The 21,227-nt window shown below is 43.3% G+C and overlaps 1 pseudogene; it reads right to left on the bottom strand.

Annotated features, from left to right (window-relative positions):
- The window catches only part of LOC143387390 (AT-rich interactive domain-containing protein 1B-like), a 38,870-nt pseudogene that overhangs the window by 8,872 nt on the left and 8,771 nt on the right, over positions 1-21,227 (bottom strand).

A 21,227-nucleotide genomic window follows, 5' to 3' on the forward strand; every position in this document is an offset into this window, starting at 1 on the left:
AGTGTGGCATGGTGTGCTGAGGAGTGGCCTTGGGTCTTGAGTTCACAGGAGAAGCCTCTAGCAGCAGCCAGAAGAGCCCCAAATATCTTATTTATGCTATGAATTTGCTTACAAAAGTACAAAGCCATCTGGTTGCCTGGGGACAAGGTCCTTCTTTGTGGTCCTGCTGTGGCTGTCCCTGAAGGCAGCCAGCTGACACTCACCTGGGGATCAGTGGCAACTAGACAGGAAGGGCCACTGGGCTGCCCCCAGTGGCTTAGCGCCAGGGCTCAGGAGAGTATGTTAGAACAGCATTTCTACTGATTCTTCTCGTCTTCCTTTTGAAAAATACTCACCTCCGGTCGTAAGTGGCCCCATAGGGAAACTGCTGCCGCTCAACCATGCTCAGGTTGGACACGGCCCCTGCGGGACTCTGGCTGTACACATCCTGCATGCTGCTGTTGGGCATCTGGCCTTGCATCATAAAGGGTTTGCTACTTCAAGGCACTGCAATATTTGAAGAAAAAACATAAAATGAGGCATCTGCAAGTTAACTCCTTCTAGGAGTCTGCCCCATGTCCACATGGCACACCACAATACTAATGAGAGAACCCAGCATCTGAAGTCAGGTGGGTCCTGGCGGGGCAGAACCCTAAGATGTCCCCAAAGACACCTCTGCCACCCCAATGTGTACCTTAGATGACTGCCTTGCTTGGAACATGACGGAGCCTTGAAACAGCATGGCTTATGCTGCCCCTGATTATGGTGTATTAGGTGCTAAGAGGAATTTCACAGGTGTAATTAAAGTCACTAATCAGCTGTGAGTTAACCATAAAGGAGAGTATCCAGGTAGCCCTTCAAATCCCTGGCTAGAGGCTGGAGATGGAGCCAGTCTGAGACCTTCAGTTGTCCTGAAGCCACTGCCCCACTGAGAGGAGGCAGGGATCAGTCAACAAGCCAGTGGTCAACCAGGCTTTAACCACAGGAACTGAATTCTGTCAACAACGTGAATTAATTTGAAAAGGACCCGGAGCCTGACTCAGAGGGAGTCCTGGCGACACCTTGACTCCAGCCTGAGGGACCTTCACCTGTTATGCAGCAACCAGCAACCCACTCGGGGCCCAGGTCCATACCAGTGAGGTCTAAGTCTTAACTATACAAGAGGCCACTCAACATCTCGTGGCATAGCTGTGAGGAAGACAATGAAATGTGTATACACAGTGAGTTCCACTGTGAGGGAGAAGACCTGAAGACCTCAACATGAACACCCATGCACAGACTCTTCCAAAATCAGAACAGAGAAAATCACCAGAGTTAAGAATAGCTCCAGATGGGCTGGGCCCTGGCTATGTCTAACAGAGGTAGCCTGCCAATAAGCCCCTGCATGCAAATCTGCATCGGCTCAGCTGAGGAAATGGGACCAAGTCCAGAAACGAGCCTTCAGGCAAATTAAACATTCTAATGCAAACTTTAACTGATACATCATACTTTCTTCATTCTATGATGGTTGCTTTTATGCTGGGTGAGGCAGACGCTGACTAAGTTTGTGAGCTCAGACATCTGTTGGCTGGCACTGAGGCGAACCCGAAGCCACCTCGGGACCAAGGCCTTCACGCACCGTGCACTTCCGCCTACTTGACGGAAGATTGCACTTCAAGCCTGGCAGAACCAGTTTTGAGATTACTTTCCATTTTGTAGATGTGAAAACAAAAAAATCAAGTAGCATAATTAAAATTAAAGAGCTTAATTCCCAGATACACAAAAAAATTTCTTAAAAACCAATAGGAAAAAAGACAAAACTGGACAAACCCATTCAAAGAAAAGGAGAAACAAATGAACAATCAACAAGTGACATGTGAAAAGATGTGGGAGCTCACTAATAATTAAAGAAATCCAAGTCAAAACGATCACAAGGCCTTTTCCCCACAGTCTGACTGGCAAACATTAGAATGACTGATATTAATCATTCTAATTAATATTGGTGGGGGTGGGGGATCCACTCTCTTACACACGTGCTGGGAGTACCCGGAGTTCTCAATACCTGCTAAGGGAGGCTACTCTTCCACAACCCCAAGAAGCACATCTGCCGATATTCGGCCTGTGAAGTCTCCTCCCTAGTGACTTTGAGCTGGATCATGTGATTAGTATTGACAAGTGGGGCTCTGGCCAATGGGTACAAGCAAATTCTTGCAACTGGGACATGTTCTTTTGGAAACTCCCTTTGGAGTCTTATCTTCTTGAGCCCCATCTATCATGTCACGGGGACCAAAAAGTTAGGCAAAAATTTCCTGTGGAGGAGTCCCCAGCCCAAAGCTTCAGGAGTCTTCTGTAGAAACTGGCCACTCAGGAGACACCACTCACAGAGCTCCCAATCTAGCTGTCAGATGCTGGAAGCCACCTCAGTGTCCTGGCTGACAACATATGGAGCCAAGAGCAAGCCAGCCTAACACAGCCACGAGACAGTGAAGACACTGCAAAGTGGTGCTGTTGAAGCCACTAAGTTTGGGGGTGGTTTGTTGGATCATAGATTACTGAGATACTTAGTCAAGGAACAAAACAAACAAAATAAAACTTCCTGTCCTTTGAACAATCTGAGTGAGGGACAGATTTGCAGAAACACTGACACAAGTGCTTCGAATTCAACAGCCACTGCATCACTGTTCACAACAGAAAATATTAGGAACTAACCCATCCAACTCTAGAGCATTAGGTGTATCTATTCCATTACAAAAAGCAAGTAGAGCTATGTATTCAGATATTACAGATACTCAAAATAACTACTTAAGCCACATACAAACACCATGATCACTTGTTTGGGATCGGTACCTCAGGAATAAGGCAAAAGCCTGGCACTTGGGTTCACCATGCTGCCACACCATGGGTTGGCAACTCCCACAGCAGCTGTCTCCGGGTGGCAGCCATGACAAAGAACATGTTTTCCACTGAGAGTGGTCTGGTCAGCTCACTGCCAAGTTCCCTTACAGAACGAGGCAAGTAAAGAATGTAAACTGCACTGAATAGGAATCGGGCTGTAAAAAAAATCTATTTCCTGTGGTTTTCTATATATCTGTTTTAATTTGGGATTAAAATACAAATTTTTCCATATTATTGTCATATTTTCAAAGTCTAAAAGTGGGATACGGACAACAAAATTTCAGCAAGTGAGCTGAAATATACTAGGGATTGTTCTAGTCATTGTCTACATAGCTGATGAAGCACACTATATATCTACCTAGTGCCTGGCAAGGTAACCCCCAAATCACTACCCCAACCCCCAAATTCATTTTTAAAGCATGAAAAGCTATAGGTATAAGGAACAAGACAAATACTACTTTAGCTAACAGCAGATAGATAGGAGAGTGAAATGGTCCACAGTAGATTTTGAGGCCAGATTTTGAATACTATTGAGTACTATTAACTGTCACTCCTACTATCACTCCTACTACTATTATTATTTTGATACTAGGGATTGAACCCAGGTACACTTTCCATCCTTAGTACTTTTTAAAATTCTGAGATAGGGTCTGAATAATTTGCTGAGGGCTTTGGTAATTTGCTAAGGCTGGCTTCAAATTTGCAATCCTCTTGCTTCAGTCTCTGCAGCTGCTGGCAATACTAATTTTTCCCCATATTGTTCTCATATTTTCAGAGTCTAAAAATGGGATACGGACACAAAAACACTGACAAAATGTTATATCTAGCCTTTTGTATCACTATGAAACATATCTACCTTTAACATGCACCAAGCTTTTGAATTTCTGATCCTACAGATTATTGTATGGTCTGCAAAATGTTTACTTGGAATAAGTAGCCCTGAAACCTTTGAAAGGAAAAAGTAGAAATTATCTTTGCTTTATGTTTTCTGAAATATCATAAATCTCAGTTGTTTAATGGTATATACCCAATATTTAAATTTTGGGGATTCTTCATTTTTCCTTTCACTAGTTCAATACTAAAAAAATTTGTACTTTAATCCCAAATTAAAACAGTTAAATGGAAATCCACAGGAAATAGATTTTTTTTACAGCCCTATCCTTATTCAGCGCAGTTTCCATAATACTTGTGAAAACCATAAACATAAAGCTTCAAGGTTTATGTTTCTCTCTATTTAGACAATATAACAGCACAGATTTCCTTATTAAGGGATCCCAGAGTTAAGTGCTTCCATAAAAATATCATTCACTATTTCTGAAATGTTTTTCACTCATGTTTGCATCATGTCTCAATTTCACAGGACCCAGCTGTATTTGGAAGGATGACAAAAAGCAAACTTCCAGGTTTTCTGCTTGGGGCTGACATGCTGGGGGAGAGCCAGGACTTTATGTGGACGCAGCCTGGGAGAAACCCGCCCAGCACTCCTGGACTCCTCCAGGGGTTCGCCCAACCCTCCCGCTCTCTGACTCTCAGTCCCATAGCTACAGACTGTCCCTGTGCTCAGAATTCCAAAGTCACACCCTGCACCCACCACCCATTCTTCACCACCTGGACACAGTCACAGTGATGCTGGATTTCTCTCACTGTCCTGTTCCTCTACCAGTGCCTCCAGCCACCAGCCTTTGACTCTCAACCCCACCCTCCCAACAGACTTCTGACTCCACTCACTTTTCTCAATACATGCACCATGAGATGGTCAGTTATTTATGTATAATTTACTTTTACCAAAAAAATCTAGTCATGTCACTTCCCCATTGAACACCCCTTACATGTCAAAGAACTAAATCTTTCCATCTGCCATGAAGGTGGAGGGCCTGTCCCTGTCTGACCTGGATGCCTCAACCTGCCCACATTCACTACGCCCCAGGCAGCTGCCACCTCTACAAATATGCCCAGCAATGTCCTGAGGGGGCTCCTTCCTTGTCCTCAGATATCTGACATCTCAGAGCCCTCAGAACCACACAATCTCAGTAGCTTTCCCTCCCTTTCATTGCCCCAATCTCTTGCTATCCTTTCTTTTTTTTCCCCTTTCTTCTACCAATCATAATCTTATAAGCCATTTGAGGCCTAATCTCCCCCCTCTTAGGAGTGTCAGTTCCTTGAGGGTAGGGCATGCATGATTTATCCTACCTAGAACCTAGCACTGTGCCTGGGTCAGACTAACAGAACAGCACCACTGCTGCTAGGTAGTACTGATCGTGCTTGCTTACCAGGCGCCCCTTATTCCTCTACAGGCTTATGAACGGGAACTCAATTAATCCTCATGACGCCTCTGAGGCAGGTCCTATTACTTTCCCAATTTCTAGATGAGGAAAATAAGGCACTAAGATGCTTAACATGTTTCCCACAAACAGAAGGGTGGGAAAGTTGGGGGCTGCCAAACCCAGAGAGCACGCGCTTCTACCTGTTCTGAATGGACAGGTAAGTTGGCAATGGAATAGCAGTGCGAAGAGTGTCCTTAGGCCTGCTTATGGGCAGAGGCCCCTCTGCATGTACCTTTTCTCATTCCACCAAAGGGGTCCTTGTTGGGTTCATAGGGCATTCTTCCCATCATGTCTGGCATGCTCATGCCCTGCTGGTATGGGGCGTTTGGAGTCATTGAGTTCCGTTTTGGGAATGATGAATCACTCACGTCGGAGAAAGGGTCGTGCACACTGATTGTACTGCTTCTGAAGAGATGCAAACAATGAAAGCTAAAATCAGGCACAGGTAAATGCAAATCAAAACTACACTGAGATTTCATCTCACATCAGTCAGAATGGCAGCCATCAAAAATACAAATAATAATAAATGCTGGCAAGGATGTAGTGAAAAAGAAACACTTTCACAAGTTGGTGCAAGTCATCTTACTACAGTGATATATGCATACCCATGTTTATAGCTGAACTATGGAACCAGACTAGGTGTCCATCAATGGATGAATAGATAGGGAAAATGTGGTATATGTAAAATGTGGTATATGTACACAATGGAGTTTTATTCAACCACAAAGAAAAATGAAATTATGTCATCTGCAGGAAAATGGATGGAACTAGAGACCACTGGTGAAATAAACCAAACTTAGAAGGCCAAGGGTGAAATTTTTTTCTAATGTGTAGAAGCTAGAGAGGAAAAAGGAAAAGAAAGTTGGAGGGGATCTCATGTAAATTAAAGGGAAATCAGTAAAGGAGAGAGACTGGGATGGGAGGTATGCAGGGAAGAGTGAAGTGCTGGGGAGTGATACTGGCCAAATCATGTTGCCATTGTGTACATGTATAAATATGTAACAACAAATCCCACTATTATGTACAACAATAATGTACCAATAAAAAAGTGGAAAGGAAACAAAAAGTGAAAGCTTAATGATAATAGTAGGAGTTAATAAACCAATCTTGAAATTTACCAATGCAAAACCATCCAAAATAAATTACATGAAAAAAGCTAATAATAATCAACATCTAAAAACTCACTAGAAAAAAAAATAAAATAAATAAAATAAAAACTCACTAGAAATACTATTTCTTCATTTGGTGAAATTTGCTCCTGAAAAATCAAAAGATAAATCTGATTCTGAATGGGTCATAGTTCTCTGAACATACCTTCCACCTTGCATTGGGGTCATCTGTCCATGAGGAGTGGAGGCTGGGGTGGGTGGCTTCAGGTCGCCTGGAACCTCTGCCATGGAATTGCTGCCAGTTGACTGGGGGATCTGTGGGCCTTGCAAAGATCCTGAGTTAGCTGGCGGTGGGCAAGGGAAAATGGAGAAAGAAAGCAAAGGTTGCCAAGTGGCTGGTTTTTGCTTTTTATGTACATAAAAGAAACAATTTAAAATAATGCACATTGATTGAAATAGTATCAATAATGTCCATGTATGGATATGTAACAACAAATCCCCTATTATGTATAGTTATAATGTACCAATAAAAAAGGACAATAAAAAGAAACAGTACAAATATCCACTGAAAGCAGTCAGTAAAATTAGTTGCTTCACATTGTTTATGGTGAAAATTATACTGATCCTTGATAAGATTATTTTTGAGTAAAATATGTGGGCATATACTTCATTTTTGAGTCATAAAACATTTATATCTTTTGACTGGGTAATTGCTTTCCTAAGCATTTATCCCAAGAAAATAATAAAAAGAAGGCTTTAGGCAGAGCAATGTTTTTTCCAGTGCTATCTATCTAGTCTAAATGTAAATAAAGGAAAACAGGATAAAATTTTTAGTACAACAATTGGCACACTATTGTGCTGTTTTTTTTAAAAAAAAAACAAATTAGAAAACAGTTGAGAGTGTTGGGGAATGAGAAATTTTTTAACAGGAAAAGAAATAAGAAATGATACAAAGTATCAATGAGCCTTCTGTTATTTTAACACCCTCTCAACACCTGGGTGTCTAAGCACAGCCCTTAACAACTCAGTTGTTTTTAGAATTATAAAATCAGATTCATCATGAAAAAACACAAGTTATTCTGGTTTGGAGTTCTTTAATGTTGCTGCTGAAGTTCTGAGATTTTACTTTAAAGGCTCCAGCTTTATCGGGCATCATGCTCCTTAACATGCTGGATGTTCGGCAGACATTGGTTCCACATATTGACTGGGTACGGGTGAGGTGCCTACTGAACTCCGATCTTTTCTACACCTGGGTACAGAGTGTAGCAAACTGACAGGCAGGCAACAGCCCTGCCCTCTCGGAGTCCACAATCAGGGCGTTCACAACTGGAACCGAGGGCAGGCAGGGTGGAGCTGACTGGAAAGGAGAACATTTGCTGTTACTGTTTCTGCTTCCTTTCCAATGAAATACTCAGGGCTCACTATGATTAGCATTATTCACATGTCCCTGCCGAGAAAACGGAGGTGAAACAAGTACCCAGATTACAGGGCACACTGTGAAGGAGGCAGAAATGGGATCGAGTAGATGATTTCTTGTTAGAAAGACTCTCTCTAAGCACAGACCTTCTGGCCGGATTACAGACCTGCCTGGCCCTTGGTTGGACTGGTCACAGGTTGTGCTCTATGTGCCATCCACCCTGCACGCCTGGCACACAGAGACTCGAGATTTCTCGGACATGAGGGAAGACTATCTCTATTTTTTTTTTGGACTATCTCTACTAACACAGGGATTAATTTTATTTATTTTTATGTGGTGCTGAGGCTCGAACCCAGGGCCTCACACACACTAGGTGCACGCTCGACCGCTAAGTTACAACCCCAGCCCCTAACACAGGCATTTTGAGGAAAAAAATTAATGACTGCTTACAAATAAAATTTTGGCAAAACCGGGATATGCATATTGAGCAGGTAGGTCATAATAGTAAAAGGGGTAAGGCAGTCTTATAAATATACAAGGGCATTATTTTTCCCTTTACAAGGGGGAGACATGAACTGCAGTAGAGGGGGTAGAGAGAGAAGAGGGGAGGGGAGGGGAGGGGAGTGGGGATAGTAAGGATAGGAAAGGCAGCAGAATACAACAGACACTAGTATGGCAATATGTAAATCAATGGAAGTGTAACTGATGTGATTCTGCAATCTGTATACGGGGTAAAAATGGGAGTTCATAACCCACTTGAATCAAAGTGTGAAATATGATATATCAAGAACTATGTAATGTTTTGAACAACCAACAGTAAAAAAAAAGAAATAGAATAAATAAATAAATAAATAAATAAATAAACAAACAAACGAGGGCAGTCCTGCAGACCAGCCGCCCCCAGGGCTTCAGATGAGAAACCGCCTGCTCCTTAAAGCAAGCAGGCTCCCCACAGCCTTCCTGAAACCAGGCGCACAGGCTGTGATTACAGAATGGCCCTTATGTACAAGTACTCACATTTACAGCTAATAAAATAAGAAAGAAAAAGAAAGGAAAAATTCTCTCTTGCCAGGGTTTTCCCCTTTCCTTTCAAGGGGGAAAAAAAGCAGCCTTTAGGAGCAGGCAGGTCTAGCTCTCTAGGACGTCACTACCTTTTGCCAGAAGCTACAAATGTATACTCTAAAGTAAACAATGGAAAGGTTACTGAAGGTTAAGTACATTCACAGCTTCACACAGAACAGCCAGGCTCCTAGCTGGGAAGATAATTTACACAGCACTGAACCTAGTTCTGATGGGAGGGACGTGGGGAGGAGGGTGAGGAGAACAGCAGCTGATGTGTCCCAGGTCTGGTGACTGGAGGTCAACCAGAGGGCACCTTTGTTTATACCACAGCCCCTTTCTCATTTATCTTCCACTGAGGATTCCCTAGTTGGATCCGTGACAGGTTTTGTGACATCACCTGTCAACTAATAATAGATATTCAGTCAGCCACCTGCCAGCAAAGATGGATGGGTTTTTGGTTAGAGCCTTACTAATTGAATGTACAGCTTCTGTGCCTGGTTCTCCATAAAGCCCTTCAGCTCCCTCCACCCTCTGGCCTGCTGGGGCCACCTGGTTGGTGGTTCATTGTGCCTGGCTGATGTCTGGAACTGCTCTGCGATACTCTATAGGTTCAGTAATGGAGACCCCTGGGTGCCTTTAGAGATGCAGACCACAGTTCAAGGCCTTGTCCAGGTTCCTGTGGGCACACCTGGGTGTCTGGTGTGCCTATGCAATGTATCCCCAGAGGTGAAGAGGTCATGCCTCCAGTGACCGACTATACAGATATCTTGAGACACAGAAGCCACATCAAATCAAAGCTGTACCAATGCAATGCTCTTAAGATACAGCCAAGTGATTTAGCTTTTTCTTTTCATTTCTTTTTCTTGGTACTGGGGATTAAACCCAGGGTCACTCCACCATTGAGCCACATCCCCAGCCCTTTTATATGTTTCTATTTAGAGGCAGGATCTCTTTGATTTGCTTAAGGCCTTGCTAAACTGCTGAGGCTGGCTCTGAATTTGTGATCCTCCTGTCTCAGCCTCCCCAGACGCTGGGATTACAGGCATACGGCTGTGATTTAGCTTTTTCATTTGGTTCAGAGAGCATTTGGACAAAAATCTAGAATGTTTCTTGGGAACCATTTAGTTTAGTTTACCTGAATGTGCTGATAGGAATAAACTGGAATCATGTTCTTCTTTTTTTGGTACTGGGCACTGAACCAAATGCGGCTTACCCACTGAACCACATCCCCAGCCCTTTTTTATATTTTATTTAGAGATAGGGTCTCTCTGAGTTGCTTAGGGCTTGCCAAGTTGTTGAGGCTGGTTGTGAACTTGTGATCCTCCTGCCTCAGTTTCCTGAACCTCTAAGATTACAGGGGCCGCTACTGCATCCTTCTATAATTGTGGGGTTTTTTAAAAGTATTTTTAAAAAATATATTAAAATATTTGATGGATTTTATTTATTTTTATGGGGTGCTGAGAATCTAACCCAGTGCCTCATGCATGCTAGAAAAATGCTCTACCACTGAGCCACAACCCCAGGCCTATAATTGTGTTCTTAATGACTTCAAAGAACACTTTTTTTGCTGAAAATTAGATGAAAGATTATGGAATAATCTTTTATGAGATACTGACATGGGGAATAGTTAGGAAGATTTTTAATTTCCTTCTTTGGCAATACAAATGTTTCAGAGATACTCTCCTTTGTGGTGGAATTAGGCCCAGACAGGCCACCAGACAGGTGCATGGACAACTGATGCAAGGTCTGACTTCGGATGTGAGGACACCACTGCTCACTACCCTCTGGCCAGTCTTTGTGGGGTCCACAGAACTCAGCATAGTGCTCTCCTAGCTGGCCAGTGAATTCACAATCAAGGCCAGGAAGCTCTGTTTTCACTGCCTCCTGTGTCACAGGCAGGACCCCAGCTCCATCTGATCCAAAGGGTGCATGCACAATCTAACCTCTTTTGTTTAGCTCAAATGTAATGCCATCCTAAAGGCAGCAGTTTTAGAAAAGGGGAAGGAAAGAGCCAGCGGTTAGAACAGGCCTCCACTTTCTGGAGGATCTGGACTGTGGTGAGGCTTCAGTGCTTGGCTGAGGCATGCTGGGAGAGCAATCCCCACACAAGCACAGACTGTTCAGGGACGTGCTCCTTCCCTTGGATCTTTGCAGACATCACCACTTTGTTCCCTGCACCCCACTGAGTTTTTATTTTGGAAAAATAGTTTCAGAGCTGTTTGTGGCAAGCTTCTTTCATTCTGTGAACTCAATGTAACATGCAATTTAAAAAATTAGATTTCCCAGTTTTTCAGAAACACCCTAAGTGACAAAGGCTCAAGATTTTTAAGGGTGGGGTCAAAGAGGAGGATTCCTCCTTATACTTGGAACCTACAGGTCTAAATCTAGGTGTATTTTCTACAAGTGTACTCCAGGCTGAAAAGTGTTTACGTGAGACGGCTTGACTGGCAACCTTAGATACCAGCTTTGCCATCCAGACAGGAGCTGGAGGCAATCATCAAAAGGGAAAACTCCCTTCTCTGCCTTCTAGGTATCAACCATTTATCTGCTACAAAGACATTGTCATACAAGCTGAGGCATTTGGTGGGTTCAGTGAATGAGCTAGAGTCAAACACCCCAAATCTGACCTCCTGTGGCCCTGCTGCATGGCTATGAGGAACTTAGCTTCTTCCTGCCTTTGCTTTCTCAGGGGTATCTAACAGCATCAAGAGCCAGGATTGATACGAAGGCAAAGTGATGAGCATGCTGAAAGCTCTTGGCCCACTGTATACAACCAGAACAGAGCAACAGCTTTGCTCAGAGTAGGCTGTGCTTACACCAGCAGTGTGTGTAGCCTCTGTCTCCTGTGTAGGGACAGGGAACAGCACAGTAAAGTCACTGCTGAAAGTCACTGGGCTTGGAAATGTCCTCTGTAATGACGAGTGGCCAAAAACAGAATTGGTGGGATTTTCTCAGGTGGGAAGGTCACCTAGAGCAGAGCATGCTGCCAGCTTCTTCCTGCCTCAAGTACTGCATTTACTATCAGAGTAAGAGACTTGGTAACTTCAAATCTGAATCCTAAGTGGGAGAATGAAGGCCAGTGGGAGAGCTGCAAAGAAGGGCAGACTCTCCCAGGGGCTGGAGAGGCAGGCACAGGCATCCTGTCTGCCTGGAGAGTCACACGCATGCAGGGTCCTGACTCTGGACTCCGTCTAAGCTCACCACTCAACCCCTTTCAGAAGTAGGGATAGACGGATCTTAATGGTGGTTCACGGGATTCCTGCAAAGTGAGAACCTGCTGGGTAGGGGACATCAGAAACCAAGTATGAATTTCATTTTGCTAATAAACAAACCTGAACCCTGGGAAGAGGAAGGGTTGGCACTAGCCAGCTGTTATACCTACAGGTGACATGGTGCAGCAGGGCTAAATTTTGGAACAGGTGAATGTGATGTTTTTTTTATGCAGTTATGTGGCAAATTTAAAAATTCTTGTATAAGAAATAAAGATATATATCTCAGAATTGCAAATCCATTTTGACTAAATTAGGTAAAAGCAAAAGAGTGAGGCCTTTCAGGTGCCGACCACAGAGGACAACACCCCAAATCTTACGCTCACTTTCCTAAGCACTGCCAGTGGGTACAATTAAACAATAAAACAAAAGGAGACACCACTTCCTCTCAAAGGTCTGGAACGCCCCTCCTCTCCTCTCTCCCTGTCCCCACAGCTGTGCAGCCTCCAGTTCTGGCCTCTAGCACCCTGGGCTTTCCTCTGCCAGCTGTAGCGCTGCCACCTACCAGGAGATGGCGGCTGGAGTTTGGGCTGCTTCTTCGTGTCCCCGGTGCTGAAGACTTCAGGTGGGGGCTCCTCCCCTCGCTCAATCTTGCACTCGAAAGCAAACAGGTACTGGATATACTGCTTTTTCAGGGAGCTCGCTGCACTGCTTGAAGTACCAACATTTAGGTTGGTTGCCAGCTCACGCCACTTCTTGTTTTTATTAACCTAGCAGAAAAAGAAAAAGAGAAGAAACAGCAGGATCATTGGTTTGCAGCAAAGTGGCTTGTTTAAAGCCAGGAGACAAAAAAAGCACTTAATGTCTTGGTTGACTTTTTTTCTTTGCCTCTTTTAACTAATGCTCATTACTCCCACTCACAGTGCAGACAGCATTCAGAGTTATGAAGCCATTAAGCAACCTGCTGATAGCGACATAAAGGCACGCTCACGGAGGCCTTCTACTGGCTCCAGCTCCTGAGGCCTCGCACAGGGTCCTCCAGTGAAGGGTACTCCTGCTTACACCCATCCCACCCCATGGCCAATTAAGCAAAAAGGGCATCAAACAATGGCTTTAAAAGTAATAGCAGTTTTTCAATTTAAGTGTGCTTTTCTCCAACAGCCAGTAGTTCCCAAACTGAGACTGTAAGTCTGGCCATGTCCATCTGTCCACTGCCCTCTCACTGGAGGATTCTTGTGATGTGGGCAGAAGCAGCACCTGTGCAAAGGCAGTGAGTCCTTGTCACCAAATGCCCCAAACTTAAAAACACATCATGGTGCCGTGGCTCCCTGGCTGAGCACTTTGCCCCCAGCTCAGAGGCTGGGTGGGGACCAACATTTGTAAGTACTGCACAGGATGAGCCCACTCAGGCTGGAGACATCTCCACTGCAGAAGGGACGGGGACAAGTGCAGGGGCAGACAGAGCAAGATGATAAGGAGGTCCTGAGGTGCAACATAAAGATTCAGGGCACTATTTCACCTCATTCCCTCCTGGGAGCAGGTTATGAAAGGTCAGACACACAGTGAAACGTGGAGATCTACAAATGACTTGGGGCAGGATGTGCCTTTGGTGTCTGCTGTGCTAAGTAGCGCTGAAGGGTCAAGGAGACAGCAGCTTTTCATGAAATGTTGAATTTCTCGAGTCCATCTTTCTTACAGGGCTCTTTATGTCCATGCATCTAGTACTAAATGATGCAGAATAAACCAACTGTGGAATGCTAAGGGAAAAGCCTCTTCTGCCACTTAACACAAGACTGCAAACAGCAGGCCTGTGGCTGCCTCAAAACCAGTCAGCATGCTGTTTGGGGCAGCCTGAGCGGGTGAGTTTGAGCTGGTCGGTGCACGGGTGCAGCTGTCCCCAGCTACATGTGAGTAACCCTCTCATTAGTAAGCTAGCAAAGATTCATGTCTGCAGATCCAATCTGGGTATGCACTGCTGAAAGAGTCACAATAAGGTAGCCCAACAACTGCTACATGATACCAGTCTGATGATCTTGGTGATTCTGAAGTCTCTGTTGGAAAAAGTCTAGGTGTAGGAACGTGGGGAGTGGGAGAAGGTGGTGGGAAGAGGTATCTGGATCACTCTCTCTGATGACCATCACTCACATGGGTCTGTGTCACTTAACTCATATCCGAGGATGCAGAGTCTTGAAAAAAGCTTTAATTGTTTCTGTCATAGGCCTTAGTCGGGTGTCCAGTGGGAAGGCCAAGAACAAAAGTCCCCTCTGTGTCCCCCAAAGTGGTAGCATGAGACACAGCAGGCCCTCAGTGACACTTATGAATGAAGACTTGCCCTTGGATAGTGATCTGGTCACCTTGGTCACCAGAATTGGAGGCTGTCTCCTGGGTGGGACCCAGGAGATTTTCATACACAGCTGGGGTGGAGAACTATTGGGGGATCAAAAAGTCATGTTTTGGAGTCAGATAGATCTGGCTCTCCTACCTACTGTGGGAATGTCCCTGGGCCACTATATTATTGTACTTTATCCTGTTATTAGAGTTTCTTCATCTATTCTACCCCATCCCCTGTACTAGGTATTGAACCCAGGGCCTTACCTGTGCTAGGTAAGCATTCTACCACTAAGCTACTTCCCCAGTTTTTTTTTATTTTTAATTTTGAGACAGGGTTTTCCTAAATTGGGCCTGTGATCCTTTTGCCTTAGCTGAGCTGCTGGGATTACAGTCTTGACACATGGCCTCCTCATCTAGGCTTTGGGTCTGTTGACCCTCCACCTCCTGGGCATATAGAAAGACAAAGGCCACAGTGTGACACTAGCTCATGATTTAGTACCCTCACATGTTTCTATGACAGGATACATCCAACCAACTAGGCTCCTTACTGAAAAAATGGTAGGGCTGGGGTGAGCAAAGTAGGTGCCCAGGTCATAAGATTTAGGGGACACTTATTTTGAGAGTTAGGCAGTAGCTCACCAGGACCATGAGCACCTCCTGGAGCTCTGTACCCAGGCCACCTCCCCTGTTCCACTCTAGCCCAGCTCTACTACAAACCACACAGCAGCCTCCTCACTGTCCAGAGGTCATGGACGTGGCTTTACCAGGATGACTTAATTTCTGTGATAAGTTGCTCTGGACAGAGGGAAACAGTGAATGTCATTTATATCTGATCCAGATAAGTAATTCAGCCATTCACAAAAAATTTCTAAAGTGTTTATATGAACTCATGGCAGATTCCAGAGAATTCTAGAGCTACTGAGGTCACACTGGATTGTGGTAGAGCCACCCCTTTCCCCAACCAGAATGTGACCTTCCAACAGGTTTAGCATTTCCTTTGTGAGAGAAAAACCTGATTCCAAACAGGTGTGGTGGTGCACTCCTGTAATTGCAGTGGCTTGATAGACTGAGGCAGGAGAATGATGAGTTCAACGCCAGCCTCAGCAAAAGCTACATGTGAAGCATGTAGTGAGACAGTGAGACCCTGTCTCTAAATAAAATACAAAATAGTGCTGGGGATGTGGCTAGTGGTCGAGTGCCTCTGAATTCAATTCCTGGTACCCCAAAAAAGAAAAACAAACAAAAAACCCCCTGAGTTCACATATTCAATGAAAGGTTCTGTAAGATTCTGCTTGTAATGACTTCTAATTCATTTACTCATTCTTACCTGGGTCAAACCTCCAATCTCTTTGACACAGACATAGAGCCGGAACAGGTCCAGGGGCTTCTTGCACACTGCAGGCAGACTGGAGACCGGGGAGCCCCTCTCTTCCATGAACGTCAGATACCGGTCTACCCACAGTTTCCTCTCTGGCTCGTTCCCCAGCTTGTAGACCTTTGTGATCTTCTCCCCAGTGTTGGTGCATGAACTGGACTTCTAGTGCCAGAGACAGCATGTGGAGACGGGCAGGGAGGTGGAGGGAAGAAGGTGAGGAAACAGTTGTGAGCCCACCAACAAGAAGAGACGAGAGTAAAAACTATTGCTATCACATGACAGTCAGGAATGAAGGCTACTAGTTCAGGCACAGACTACACATTCTCCTAGTTAAGATTTTACTTTGACTTTAAATAAAAGGGGCCAAACTTTCCCTTTTAGACACTTAAAAAACTAAACCAAAATAAACAGAAACCTGCTTTAACTAATAAGCATTGAATCCCAGAAGGCAACATTTCAATGAAGTGTCATTGCATTTTTTAAAAGAAAAGGTTCTAGCTCAGAGAAGGATCACAGTGAATTAAAAATCTTACCTGTCATATTGCAGAGCCCCCATACTAAATCTATTCCTACTTTTCCTTGTCACACCAAGAATGGCTAGTGTGGGGCCAGGGCTGTGGCTCAGTGGCAGAGTCCTCACCTGGTGTCTTTGAGGCACTGGGTTCAATCCTCAGCACCACATAAAAATAAATAAAGGTATTCTGTCCATCTACAACTAAAAAAAAATTAAGAAATAATAATAATAAAAGAATGGCTAGTGTGTGTCTCATGAAAACCCTGAATCACCCAGAGGAGTGACAGCGGCACTTGCTGAGAAACACAAAGTCTGGCCCTGAGCTGGCGCATGTGCCGGGCCAGGGATCAGCTCTTCCTGGCTCTCCCCACTCAACACTGCCCGAGCTGCTCTCAGGTGAAGGGGCTCTCATGTTCTTCTTTTAATAGCTCTCAACTCCTGCTCCAGCCACACGTGGGCCTCACCCTCAGCACTTCTGTAAAAATGTTCACCTTCCCTCTGGATCGTGGATCTGGCCAGGTGGCTCTTTCAGTTCTATGCAGCCCTATTACATTCCTTCCTATCTTTTGTCTCTATCCTTGTAATAATGTGTATGTATTTATAATATCTGTAATGCTAGGGTATTGTGTAAAACCACTGCTAAGTTTTCAATAATGATTTCCCTGGGGGCCGGGGCTGTGGCTCAGTGGTAGAGGGAGGGCCTGGCATGTGTGAGGCTCCTCAGAACCACATAAAAATAAATAAATAAAAGAAGGGTATTGTGTCCATCTACAACTAAAAAAATTAAAAGAAAAAAAAGATTTCCCTGGAACAAATAATTTATTTCATTTTTTCCTGAGTATTTACTAGGCTGTCACTGGCAATATAGTCACTATTTGAAACAGTCCTGTTTTTTTTTTCTTTTAATTTTTTTTAGCATTAACATGGTTTAAAATATATAGCTGAAATTTGGTGTGGGGGGGTGGTCAATAACATGACTGACACTGTGCTTGGCTGTTACACCTTATTTCTTGACATGACCCTTAGTAATAAGTCAGGCGCTGAAAAAGAATGCCTGAGAACGGAACCCTCAGAGCCTCTAGAGTGGCAGCTCCCATCTGCCATGCCACTGTCGAAAGCCATCTGGCTGCAGTATTAAGCCTTCACCTTTAGAATTACTGAGGCATAAAATCTTTACATAAAATATATAATTATGGGTGACGCAGTTGATGTAGATTAAAATGTAGAATGGTAGGATAAAAAATAGTGTGAGCTTTTGAGAACTGACTTTGCTGTTGATGTTAAAACTTCAACTCACTTAGAAATTACCATGATCATTGCTACTTTGTGGAACTAGAAATTTAACCTGTTGGCTCACTACCACTGAGCCAATCTGCAGTCCTTTATTAAAATTTTCGAAATAGGGTCTCGCTAAGTTGCTGAAGCTAGACTTGAATTTGCAATCCTCCTGCCTCATTCTCCCAAACTGCTGGGATTATAGGCATATGCCACCACTCGTGGCAAGAAATTATTTTAGGTAAAAACTTAAAACATACATCCATATCCATCCATATATTGTATGCCCACATGCATCCAGGTTATGTACACATATGTCCTTCCTTCTGTGCTATTGTACCCCAGGATTATTGGAGGTGGAAGACAAAAGTGTCTACACGGCTCACACTGGACTCTCAGATTGCACTGCAGGACATGGGTGTTATCAGCAGGATGCTGCTGCCAGGTACATGCTAGTACTGAGTACTAGACACACTAGAAAAAATAAGTCCTGTGTTTTCCAAAAATGAAGTTTTGAAATAATAAGAAAATGAGGAAGAAAGTATTACCTCCTGTAATCAGTTAAATTAAAAAACGTCTTCCTTCTTTCATGTCACTTGTGAAAAACTGAGAGGTAAAGTTTGAGATTAAAGATATGAGAAATAAAAGCAATCATTTCAATTTAAAATGACCAATTTTATCCTTACCCTAAATTTAAGATCCATTTGGCACCTATTTAATTTAAAAAAAATTTTTTTTAGTTGTAGTTGGATATAATACCTCTATTTTATTTACTTATTTATATTTAAGTGGTGCTGAGGATTGAACTCAGTATCTCGCATGTGCTAGGCAAGGGCTCTACCCCTGGAGCACAACCCCAGTCCCTCCACCTGCCATTGGTCCTCTCTAAACTGAGACTGGGGAGTGGCTAATCATGACTGGGGTGTAGACAGGTTGCTCCTGCTATCTGAAGGCAGTGATGCCTATAACTTGGAGCAGGCCTGAGGTACGATTAGCTGCTTAGTTTGCATATATGTATTTTAACTCTTGTCACCTTTCTTTGTTAACTTGTGCTATCTCAATTTGTTCTCCTAAAATTAGAAAAATGTGTAAAGATAAAAGGTTTATTTTTAATATTAAGATCTTCCCCCAAAGTACTTTTATGGCACCATAGCAAAGGACACTGCACCGCACAGTCGGGCCTCCATCTGTGTGACAACAATCCTGGGGGACTATTTCAATCTGCCAGCACTTCATGTTTTCTATGCAGTCCTTCATTACACAGTTGGTAAAACTGTTTGGCGTGTGCTTGTTGGTCTGACTGCACTCTTGACTAGACTTTAGCTTGAATCCACAGCACTTAGCACAGTGGCCATAACATTGATGGTCCTTATAGACATTTGTGTATGAAGGTTCCAATGGAAGGAAAAAGTGTGAAAAGTCTGGCAGCATTCAAATAAGAACCAAGAACCTATTCAAACAGCCTGTCCACAGGATTTCAGTGAGAAAGGTGTGAAGTGAATGTGAATGCAATCAGCAAGACTGCAGGCTGAAAGGCCTGCTCACTAGCCAAATTATTACCAGAGCTAGGATCTGGGTGTCTGAATATAGAAAAAGGACAGGAGGAGAAACAAGGCTCAGTAGATAAAGAGCACATGTGTCATCACTCTCTCCACTGACCAGGCTCAACACACCTCTTCTTGACTGTAGGCGTTAGCCATGGGCTAAGGATGCAGCTCAGTGGTAGAGAACTTGCCTACCATGAATAAGGCCCTCGGTTCCTTCCCTAGGACTGAAGAAAACCAAAATAAAAAAATTAATAGACTACAAGGAAACCTCTAGATAAAGTCTTTACCATAGGCTCCCCTCACCATGCCCCCAGCAATGGACAAGCGATGGCCCTTCAGAAAGACCAGGTAACTTTTCCAGGTCACCAAGGACCATCTAATGCTGCTTGGGTGCTGTAAAAATTGCATCCTACTGTTCTGAAACTGTTGTGGAGGCAAAGAAAGGAATGTAAATTGTTAAAAAAAACTACAGCAAGACATTCTTATGGTGGCACAAATGTTTTCATTGCATATACTTTAATTAAGCCTAAAAGTACATTTCCCTCAAGCCTTTTAGGCAGATTTACATTTTCACAGTCTTTACCATATGTTTGGTGATATGTATATGTGCATGTGTGTGGACAAATGCTTATTTTTATTTTAGAATGTTTTGTAACAAAACAATGTTGGTCCACAGTACACTGTCAAAGCAACAGCAGGCTTATTATTTTGCCTCTTTTAGTCCTGCTGTTAGATGGGCTTTATTAGGGACATTATTAAGAACAATTGCAAGCACAAATTGAAGTGGTACCTCAGACAGAGCAGTTAAATATTCCTGAATTGCATATATTTGCAGTGACTGGATAGTGAAAATGACATGTGGTCCTTCATGATGCCCTACTTTGGTCCCCCTTCCTGAATTACCAACTCATTAAAAAAAGTGGTTATTGCACAATATAGAGCAAGAGTATGACAACTTTCACTTTAGAAACAGCTTCTCTAGCACCAGAGCCAAAAGTTTGCTTGTAAAATTTTAAACATAAAACAATTTAGAAGACTAAAGAATGTAGAAATATTTAGTAAATGTTAATATACAATTTCAAGTGTAATTGTATTAGAAACAGAAAATGGGGTCAAGGATTATTTGATTTTCTTACATTTAAGTAGAAAGTGGGATTTTGATGAGCTCTTCCTACAGACTTGCTGGATGGAGACAATCTGAACAGTAAGCTAGAAGCCAGTACCCACCCTCAGTCATTATTTGTAATTCTGAGATTAGCAAGGTCTGTTTGTAGTGTCTTTTTTTTTAGTTGTAGATGGAAACAATACCTTTTATTTATTTATTTCTATGTGGTGCTGAGGATGGAACCCAGGGCCACACATTTGCTAGGCAGTGGTCTGCCACTGAGCCACAAACCCAGCTTTGCAGTCTGCTTTTAGTAAATTATTATTCTTAATTATTGTCTGAAGTTTTAAAGGTTATTATTTTCTACCTCTGAAATTTTTCCTCTGAGTCAATGTGCGAGTGTGTTTGGAACATTATTTGAATTTTACCTTTTCATTTAAAAGCATTACTGATCCAAAATGCCGTTTCCTATATAAAGAGAGGAAAGAAGGAAGAAAGAAAGAAAGGGGGAGAGAGAGGGAGGGAGGGAGGGAGGAAGAAAAAATAACCAGGGTGGATTATGGGGAAAAAAACCCACACAATGTTGCTGCCTTCTGAGACTCAAAGCAAATAACATAGAGACACCAAAACTAAGGAGTCAACTCTCCCTGTTCTTCAGCCCTGCTTCACACATCCTGGAAGCATTGCATGTCTCATCTCAGGTTGCAATGGAAACACATCTCCAGGGAAGGCAAAAGCAAAGTGTCCTTTCTTCCTCTGAAAAAGGAAAACACTGGTTGTACCAGAGCTCGGTGTGAATTTCACAAACATTTACTAGAAAGACCAGCTCTTCAACCCATCAAGCTCTATCTATTTAACCCAGTGAGCGGATAATCAATAGCAGACTCATTCTGGGTTTTGACTAGATTGCCAGATCCCTCATAGCCAGAATGGTCTTCCCTCTGACTCACTTTTCCTGGCCTGTGCTCTTCAATTAGTTGCCTTAAAATTGGCCTGTTAATTAAGCCTTCTTGGCAACTAATAACATGTTAAAGATTTTTCAAAAAGATCTTTTGATTCCCTATATGAATGTAAAACAAAGGTTAATACAGCACATTACTCTCTCT

The sequence above is a fragment of the Callospermophilus lateralis genome, unplaced genomic scaffold, assembly GCF_048772815.1.
Source record: "Callospermophilus lateralis isolate mCalLat2 unplaced genomic scaffold, mCalLat2.hap1 Scaffold_167, whole genome shotgun sequence".
In the NCBI taxonomy this organism is placed as follows: domain Eukaryota; kingdom Metazoa; phylum Chordata; class Mammalia; order Rodentia; family Sciuridae; genus Callospermophilus; species Callospermophilus lateralis.